Genomic DNA, 9,640 nt, shown 5'->3' on the forward strand with positions numbered 1-9,640 from the left:
CAGTAAGGAAAGCAGCTATGGGAAGGGAGGCCAGCTGGGAGGGGCCACACCAGTTGTCACTACACAGACACGGAGCTGGCAGCCAGGGGATGGGGCTCTGGCTGCCCCAGCAGCCCCTGACTCCTTCAGGGCTGGGACATGGGTGGAGAAGGCAGCAGAGCTGCTCAGCTTTCTTAATGAGCACCTTCCCAGCTGAACTCCAGCAGCTGTCACCATGAAGCTTGGAAAAGCCACAGGGAGTCTGGGGACCGTGGCACACGAGCTCGCTGGAGCCCCAGAGCTGCTGTGGTTCCAGCCAGGAAGCTGCTGTGGAGCCAGGCCGTGGCAGATGGGACCCCACCACCCATCACAGCAGTGCTGGTAGCTGCAAATTCCTTCCTTCTGCCTGCAAACGTGCCTAGGTACTGAACACCTCTCTCCCCATCACCCCCTGCACCCAGAAGCACTGCTGCAAAGTAGGCCTGAAGAGCTACCCAGTCAGCACAAGGGTGCTTTACATCCTGTGCGTGCTCTGCATGGCAGAGTGATTTCCCCTGGGGCAGCACAATGGAAGGAAAGGCCCTAAAATGATGCCTTTAGCTGCACTTCTGCCAGGCAGCCCCCACAGAGCCCACCCTGGACACCTTGTCCTCAAAATAGTGTTTGGGGAGAAAGGTTTGGGGGGATGGGAGCAATTGTGTGTCTGCACAAAGCCCGTTGAACAGTTAATGCTTTAACCTTGCGTATAATTTATACAATAAACAAAGTCACATGTTTCTCTAATAATTTAGATGTAAGCAAATGTTGATTTATTCAGGAAGGCTACTGCCAGCAGCAAAGCCTGCAGCACTGAAATTTGAATTAAACTAGGACAGAAGCAGGCTAGTCTATAATAACATTTGTATAATTTTATTTTTGCCCTTGGCTCAGTTCATTTCCTTCTACAGTAGATGCATGAAATTGGTTCTTCAGCCACCTTTAGCTGATGTTCATTGATATCGGGGGTAGGCAGAGAAGCAAGAGAATGTAACCTTTTTAGACTTTGTGTTTGCAATCATAAGGCCATGAATTCTTAGGTCATTTATGACAATAATTTTCTTCTGTGCTTTTCCTTTCCACGGTACTCTCTGAACAGCTCCATGTCACCTGACACGATGGGGCTTTTCCCCCCATTTTTTTTTCCTGCATGGAGACTTCTAGAACAGAGCTTGCTAAACAGATGCAAATGTTGTGTTGTTTTTATTCTTTTATTCAGGCCTGAGGGTATGAAATTGGAGTTCTCTTACTCTGCCTTCAACATGAAGGAAGGGGACTGCATGATGCTTCAAAAATGATGGTGAAAAAAATACACACTAGTACGGATATCTGCAATGGATCCCTTGGCTTCTTTCCCAACTCTGTGTTTGAGGAGGAGACAATAAGCTGGGTAAGGGGGAAGATGCAGAGCAGCACAGGGCAGTGGCTCTGTTAGGGGTTCCTGGTGGCAGTGAAAGTCCTGCTCCCAAGACTCTGAAGCACAAGACCACAAAGATAAAGTGTTTTACTTTTGTCCAGAGAACCCACAATAGGTTTCCAAGTGAAGTCAGAGGATCCATCTCTAGAAGTGAGCTCTTGTGTTCCCTTTCTGGCATTGTTGGGCACTACGTGGGCACTGTTCCACTGCAGAGGGAAGCCCAGTGTTATCTGCCTGTAAGCCCACAAGACCTCTGCAGTGCTGGGCTGATTTGCCCTGGAGACCCTGCTTGAAATGCTTCTAAAGTCACTGTTTCCAGCTGTGCTGAGCCAGGGACACTCTTGGGCTGAAAGAACTTTATGGGCAAAGGAGTGTAAGCAGAGAGAAGACTGGAGAAAGGGGAGGTAAGGGAAGGGAGACAGGAGCTAAGAACAGCACTGGCAGAAGAGTGATAACTTCTCTGTCTGGCAATGACACAAAATCATCTTTTAACTGCAGCCAGGATGAGCAAGACTGTTGCACAACACTGACTTATTTTTTTCCAGACATATACCTGGCCAGGTGCAAAAGCTCACATGCCCATCACAAACTGAGACAGTAGTGCTCTTATGCAGAACACCCATGTATATGGTGATTTCACAGCTTTGGTTTTTGTTAAGGAGTGATTTCCCCTCGGTTGCAAATAAAAGCTTCTTAACAGGAGTCAAAATTAAACCAAGCCCTGTGAGTCCAGGGCAGTTTCTGAGTCTCATGACCTGTTCATGTCCCCAGCACACACAAAACCTGAAACCTGTCAGTGACACTTTCAAGACCAGCCCAATAAAAGTTTGAGCAGAAACAGCCACCTGATGTGTTTTAGTAGAGGGCTGTGGCTGACTGCCAGGATGGGAAATGCCAGCCTCAAGCTCCTCCATCGTAAAAATAATATACTCCGTCTCCTGACCACACAGTGACCACAAAAATGGTACCAGTCCATGCCACTCTGAACAACCTACTGCCTCAGGAGTGCAAACACTGAAACAGCACAGTTTCCTAATCCTAAATCCTAAGAGTATGTGACCTATGGATGTCTTGAATCTTACGGCCCCACACGACCCATCTTGCACTGTCTTGCCTACAAAGTAAGGGCCATGCCACATTCCCCTTCAAGCAGCTTTCCCTAGCTTTTGGCCACAATGAAGGGAGCAGAGCCACCTCTGTGTGTCCATTCAGTTCTGTCCATGGCAATACTCACAAACCTTTGTTCCAGTCCCCACTGCTCTTGCTCTCCCCACCTGCTGGTTACTGTCAGCAAGAGAAGAGCAGGCTGGGGCTATTTCCTTTGCCAAAGCATGTGGGAAGCAGCAGCAGACTGCAACACCAACAGCCACAGCCTCCCAGGCTGCTCTTTGGATACCATAGCCATGTGCCCCTGACCTGGGGCAAAGTCATGGTTGAGCCCTTACTTCCCTTATTATTAATTAAAACATTGAAGGAGATCCTCAGCTGGAGTAAATATTCATTGCTCCTGGCTCTCGCCCACTGGTTTCTGAAAGCACACAGAAGTAGTCACATTTATGCTGTTAACACTGATCTTGGCTCACATTTCTGCGGTCAAATAAATAAATATCACTGCATCCCATTTAGCTCTGTTAATGCCACATTAAGAATGGCATGTGTTTTGACATAACCACCCCTTCCCACATTTTTTTTTTAAACACCATAAATGAAGCATTAAAACTCCCAATCCATCACAGTGACATCAGATCAGTGGACTGTGACTTTTATGACATCAGAACAATTGATTATATGACTCTTTTATGTGTAGCTTGCTATGCGATGATTGCTCTTCTCTCCATATATTACATCCTAACATCTTGGGAAAATCTCAAGAGATAAAAAGGAATCACTGTGAAGCAGTGAAGTACAGTAGTTACAGAATTGCCATAAAACTGTCATAAAAATTGTAGAAACAAAAATGCCTTTAAGGATGGCAATGTTCCATTATGGGTCCCTAGCTGATGGTCTGGAGTTGCCCTATGCATACCTTACCATATTTACTGCTTCTGGATATTTCTGTAACTTTCTCCCAGATGATTATATAGTTATCAAGATATGCTGGTTTCCCTGCACACTTTAAGTCTCTTTACCCCATTATATCACCTCTAACAAGTCAAGTGATATTTGTACCTGGCAAAATTCAGGGTTTCTTTTCAAATAGCCCAAAAGAAGAATGAAAAATAAGAAAAAAAAAAATCTAACAAGGAAAGGGAGGTATAACCTGTTTGTTGTTACAAGAAAGGTATTGTTAAAATTAGATCAAGGTACAGAATAAGCAGCTCTCTCCTGCTGAGAGATGATATGGAAAGCTCTGCCCAGAAGGAAGACCTCCAACTGGACTTTTACTGTGAGCCCACATGCCTGGGCCCAGTTAACATGAAAGGTGCTGTGCCACGTAGCTGTATTTTTCTTGTGTTCTCCAGATTATCCACACAAAGCTGCTTCCAGGAGCAATGAACAAGCTGGTGCTTCTCTTTTTCAGATACAGATGTGGCTTCTGATGCTCTGCAGGACAATAAGGCCCAACAGGCAAAAACTAAATTATTTTTTTTAAAAAAAATGATATCTTTTGTTTTAATTTCAAAGCAATTCAATGTAAACAGAAAGGTGCTACAATTGTAAGGATGGTGTAAGTCATAACAGAAGTTAATGCCTTGAATGATGAGCTCCAGAAAACCCCATCCCTGCAGCTGTGGATGTGTGTGTTTCTGTCCCTCCTCCAAGCAGCATCACAGAGAGAATCATGTGCCAGTGCCCTCCCTGGTCCATCTCCCTGTGCTTTCCTGGGGGACCAGGATGGATGTGCACCACTGCTCCAGCATCCCACAGATGTATGGACAGGAGTCTGTCACTCCTCTGACTTCTGGCAGAGGAGATGGGCCAGCGACCAGAGCAAGGGCTGCTGTCCCTTGGGCAACTGCAGCTGCTGCTGCTCCACATCTGAGTGAGCACCCACAGCTCCTTCCCAGGGTGTCTGCCTCACTAGAACAATACAGCAGCTTCAAGAAGCACCTTAACACTTTTAAAATACTTTGGTATCAGCACTAGAGAAAAGATACATTCGTTGTAAAGTCTTGATGGGTAGCCAGGTGTGCCAACACCCTCTAGTCACTCTCAGAAATGATGCAGTGGAAGAAAAGCAGGGCCTCTCCAGCTGTTTTTTTCAGGCCCCTCCAGCACACACACACACAGAGACATGCACACACCTGGGAGCTCCAAACCACAGCTGGACAGGACATTTGCTACAGGGAGTAAACACAGACTGTTGGCCCTCCAGTCAAAACTGACAAGCAAGGAAAGCTGCAGAGAGTTCAGCAGCCTAAAAACCAACCTCCAGGTATGGTGGCACCTCTGGGAAAACCCTGGCACTGTAGTGGGAGGGGAGCTTCACCAGCCACTCCCAGCCTGGCTTGATACTCACATGTAGCAGGGACCTGTATAAATTTACTCCTGGATAAATTACACCTTTTTTTCTTCTTCTTCCTTTGTCCCTCCCAAACCAGCATATTCTGTGAGGCTGAGAGAAAAATCTAAGATGATGAATTACTACTTATCCTTCTTCCAAGGATCTGCACTCTCTTTTATTGGGGTGAGGGGGAAGAGATGTTTGGCTGGGACCTTTACAAGTGCCCTTTGCAGACTCCAGGGTGATTTCAAGAGCAGCTTATGGCACGGGATATTGACAACAACAGAGCCCATCTTGAACACACACCCTTAACTCATTCTTAATTTATATGCAGACCAAGCAGCAACATTATTGTTCAGCTGGGGGCATATTTAATTGCTGAATGTTCTGCAGATGTCTTGCAGGCTGTATAGATAAAGGCATTTTAAGTTGCTGACTTATAACAGCACATCTTTCTTCTTTTAACATAAAAATTCCTACCTTCTTTGATGGATGTGGAATTTTTAAGACTGAAATCCTGTGCTAGTCCTTGAGAATATTTTAGCGAATGTTAAACTCCCTGACACTGCGAGGGAGCAGCTAAACCCTGATGCCTTTTCACTTGGGAAAAAAATTAGCTTCATTACTGTGAAAGCAGTGTTTTCACATGGCATGAAACTGAGGAAGGCCCATTACTGTTTCTTAAAACCCAAGCAGTGTGACTCGCCAGGCTCTAGCCAGACACTGAAGCCATGGCAGTTTATTTAAGTGCAAGCAGGCTGCTCAGTGCTGAATAAGACATACAAGGAGTCCAGAGCCTTGCCCTAAGGTTTCTGCAACCCAAGGGCAGCTCTGCAAAGCAGTGCTGGTGCCAAGGGTCCAGCACAGTTTCCCTTCACTGCAACACTGTGATGTGCCAAGCAACTCAGGGTCAGCCCCATGAACTTAACGCTCTTGTCTATTGTTAGTTCCTATCTTATACTTAAGGACTAAATACTGCATATCATGTCTGGGTTTTGGGGTGTTTTCAAACCTCTCCCAACCTTCAAGACTAATCAGACTTACAAATGGTGGTCCCATAAAAATTTTTTGATGACACAATGTACAGCTCCATCCCAGTGACATAGGTGTCTGACAATTTGTCAAGGAGATAGCCATAAATTAGGCAGAAAACGGACTCCATTAAAAAAAAAACAAAACATAAAAGCTGGGAGGAGGCAACTTGATGTGGCATGGCTCCTGGCAATGAGGAAGCATGAGTGCATACTGAAGCTTAGAAATAGAAAGTGATGTCCTCATAAAAATATGGCTCTAGGCTGGTGTGCCACTAGAAATTCTTCTGTCAGTTTAGAATATTTAGCTCTAAGGGATCTCTACTTTCAAATGGATCTTTTGATGCAAAATAGGCTGCACAGACAGAGATAGTGTTGAAGAAGGGAGAGTTGCATCCGCTCCCAGTTATGCTTGGTAAACTGGAGATTTTTAGACAGGTTTTTTGATCCCAAAGTATTGAGAGGGCAGGTGGGTTACCTGACCAGTGTGTTAGGTCTCTGGGCTCTTCTAACTGAAAACTGGTACTGATACCAGGGCAGCTAAATAATACTGAAAGCTTCAACACTGCTGGTTATCAGGGGAACCTCTTTAGCCTAATTTGAAAGCTCAAAGCTTCAGGCAACTGATTTTTTTTCGTTACAGGCTCTTCTTTTGTGTGATGTTCCAAGGCAGTATATCCAATCAATGATGCCATATCACGCATGGTACCATCATGTGGATGTTTATTCCCCCTGTGTTTTGTATTTGACTTGTTAAACTGCAAGAAGAGTTAAGGGAACAAACAGAGGAAAAAAATAAAAAGCAAACTCCTCAGCTCCCCTACTGCAGAAATTTAAAACTAGTGAATACACAAGCCTCAGCGCTCCAAGAGAAATGAAAAGAAGCGGAAAGTGAAAATATATACATATGTATACACATGAACAAAACATGAGCCACAGTCATGGCAATCTGGGCTCCAATGTGCCAGACAAAAGGGGTTATTCCTTCAAGCAATCTTTGTGTCGTAAAATTTAGGACACGGCAAGGCTGGTTTATGATCACACTGTAGATTCCACTATAAAACTACACAGTTTCTGCACAGTAAATTCCACCAGATAATTAGAGCAGGCTCCTTTGGAAGATTTTAATATTGCATCTTCTAAAAAAGGGATGTTAAGGATAGTCTGGCTGGAGAGAAGGGGACAAGACTAATTATCCAGATACTCATTGTTGCTTTCTTCTGTACTTCTTTTCACACACACACACACTTCATTATTTAAGTGCATTTGGGAAATTACAAGAATTGTGAGGATTCTTTCCACACAGTTTTTTAACGTAAATAATAATGGGCCAGATCTTCAGATAAAATAACTCATACTATTACATTTACAGTGTATCTGTGTAAATAATGTTAATTGATTTTACTTACTAGGATACCAAAAATAAAAGTAAATCAGTCTCCATGATGAATCATTCATTTACAGAGGGTGTTGATGCCTTCTGAGGTTTTGGCCCAGAAGAGAAGGAACAGCTTAAGGAAACTCTATTATTTCATAATTTTTTTGATTTAATTTCTTGTGAGCTAATTCACTTTGAAAAAAATATCTCAGCTAATAATATGAAATGCATTTTTTATTGTATTTACAGGATTTTACTTTCAATCTGGTTTCTCTTGCCCCTCTGTTCTAAAGCAGGCCACAAATCTGCATTTCTGGTGCTGTAGTCCCTGTCAATGAGATAACTGTAAGACAGTAATTTTCTCATTGTCTTCTCACACAATCACTCTCAATTAAGAACTAATATTTGTATCTTAATATCAGCAACAGTGGGACAAACAGGCAATCAAAAGTGTCAGGCATCTGACAGAGATACACTGAGCTGTTTTCTTAGACCAGGAGAAGAGTCCCTTCTTTTATTGGCTTGATGGTGCTTAGTGATAGAGCTGATGGTGCTGATAACTTTGTGCTGTCATTGACACGAACCAGGCATGAGGCTGTTCCATCCTGCAGGGCTGCATCTTGCATTTGCCATTACCCTGAAGCACTTAACAGCTAGCTGCATCTTACCTTTTTTTTTTTCTTTTTTTTTTTTTTCATCCTAAAATATAAAATAATTCAACAACTTTTCATACATTTCCATGAAAGCAAGGTGTCTGTGGCCTTGAGTTCAACCAGTGCTGCTGTCCCATTCCTGCATTAGCTCCCTGCCATGTGAATCCTCATGGTAAATCCAAGATGATTTTGTTGATTCCTGGAAGATGTCATCAATGCAGTTGTGACAGTGAGGGATGAAGCAACACTTACACATTCACACTGGGCATATTAATCTCATTCACAAGGGAGGTGTTATCCAAATTTAAAGGTATTGTCAACTTAGTAAACAAATCACTGCTGGAGTCAGCTGGGTGTAATCAGATGAGACCTTTTTTCTCCCTTAAAGGCTTTAGTGTCAAGTAACAAATCAAACGGCAAATTGATCAAACTCATGCAAGAAGAGGAAAATTTTCCTTCTTACACCTACCTGTCTTACTCTGTATCCACACAATTCAGATCTGTTTGCCCACCTTTCAGGTATTTTCAGTTCATGTCATTTGTAAGCAGGAGTTAAGAAGGCAAACCTAAGGAGGCAATGATGCCAATCAGGGCACTCAGACAGTGAGAAAACAGCACTCTCCAGCTAGGAAGCACAGCAGAAAAGCAAAGAAATGCATGATTAGGAAGCAAGGTGAGCCAGCTAAGCTCTCAACCCAGTGAGCCAGAAACAATGGAAAGGCCCGCCCATGTCTGCAGGGGAACTGCAGTCCCCAGGAGTCCTGGAAATTGTGCCAGCACCTGCCAAAATGTGCCTGGGGTGGCACAACATCGCCTACCTTTAGGAGGCCTCTCAAGTCTGAAATGAAGCTCAGCAAACCAAAACTAAATACAAATCTAGGGTTTAGGCATTTACCCTATGAATGCACAGGCTATAACCAGGCATTAAGAAACTGCAAAAAAACCAGAACAAACGCCCAAAAAACCAAACCAACAACAACAACAAAAACCCGAACATGTAGGGTCTGTATTTGTTTAAACATCATAGCTAAGAGATATATGAATCCAGGTCTGTTATGAACGTTATACTCAATATACATTATACTCAAATGATGTAGCAAATTACATTAGAAGGAATGCTTTCCATACAGACAAAGGCAACCTGGTACAGAATTACCTGCAGAATCCAGCATGGCAAGGACAGCAACTATTTTACCTACTGCCAGCTTATTTTGTATGATTGGCTGGGAGCAGCATTTTTCTGAAATATCATGACCCAGACATTCTGGAAGCACCAGCATCCCCACAAGCAAGGGTTTTCCCTTTCGCTGCTGTTTATTTTCACTTTGTGCTGGAGGAACAAAACATGCATTTCTGTCAAATCATACGGTAGTAAGTATGCTCAAATGAATGTCCGTCCTAACAATAATGTCAAAAATAACTCACTTTTCCAAACAGCAAAATTTAATTGCCACCTTAATCATTGCAATATGGATGATTTAGACCCCAGTTCAACAAAGCATTTAAACATGTGTTAAGTATCATTTCACTTGTGCAAAGAGTGCAAAAGAATAAGCGGGGCTGAAGAGAAAAATAAAATTCTTAAAACAAGTGAATGAACTTGTTGCTATTACATAAGAATGGAATGGAATGGAATGGAATGGAATGGAATGGAATGGAATGGAATGGAATGGAATAATTTTGGTTGGAAAAGACCCTTAA

The sequence above is a fragment of the Cyanistes caeruleus genome, chromosome 1 (assembly GCF_971803275.1).
Source record: "Cyanistes caeruleus chromosome 1, bCyaCae1.hap1.1, whole genome shotgun sequence".
Classification (NCBI taxonomy): Eukaryota; Metazoa; Chordata; class Aves; order Passeriformes; family Paridae; genus Cyanistes; species Cyanistes caeruleus.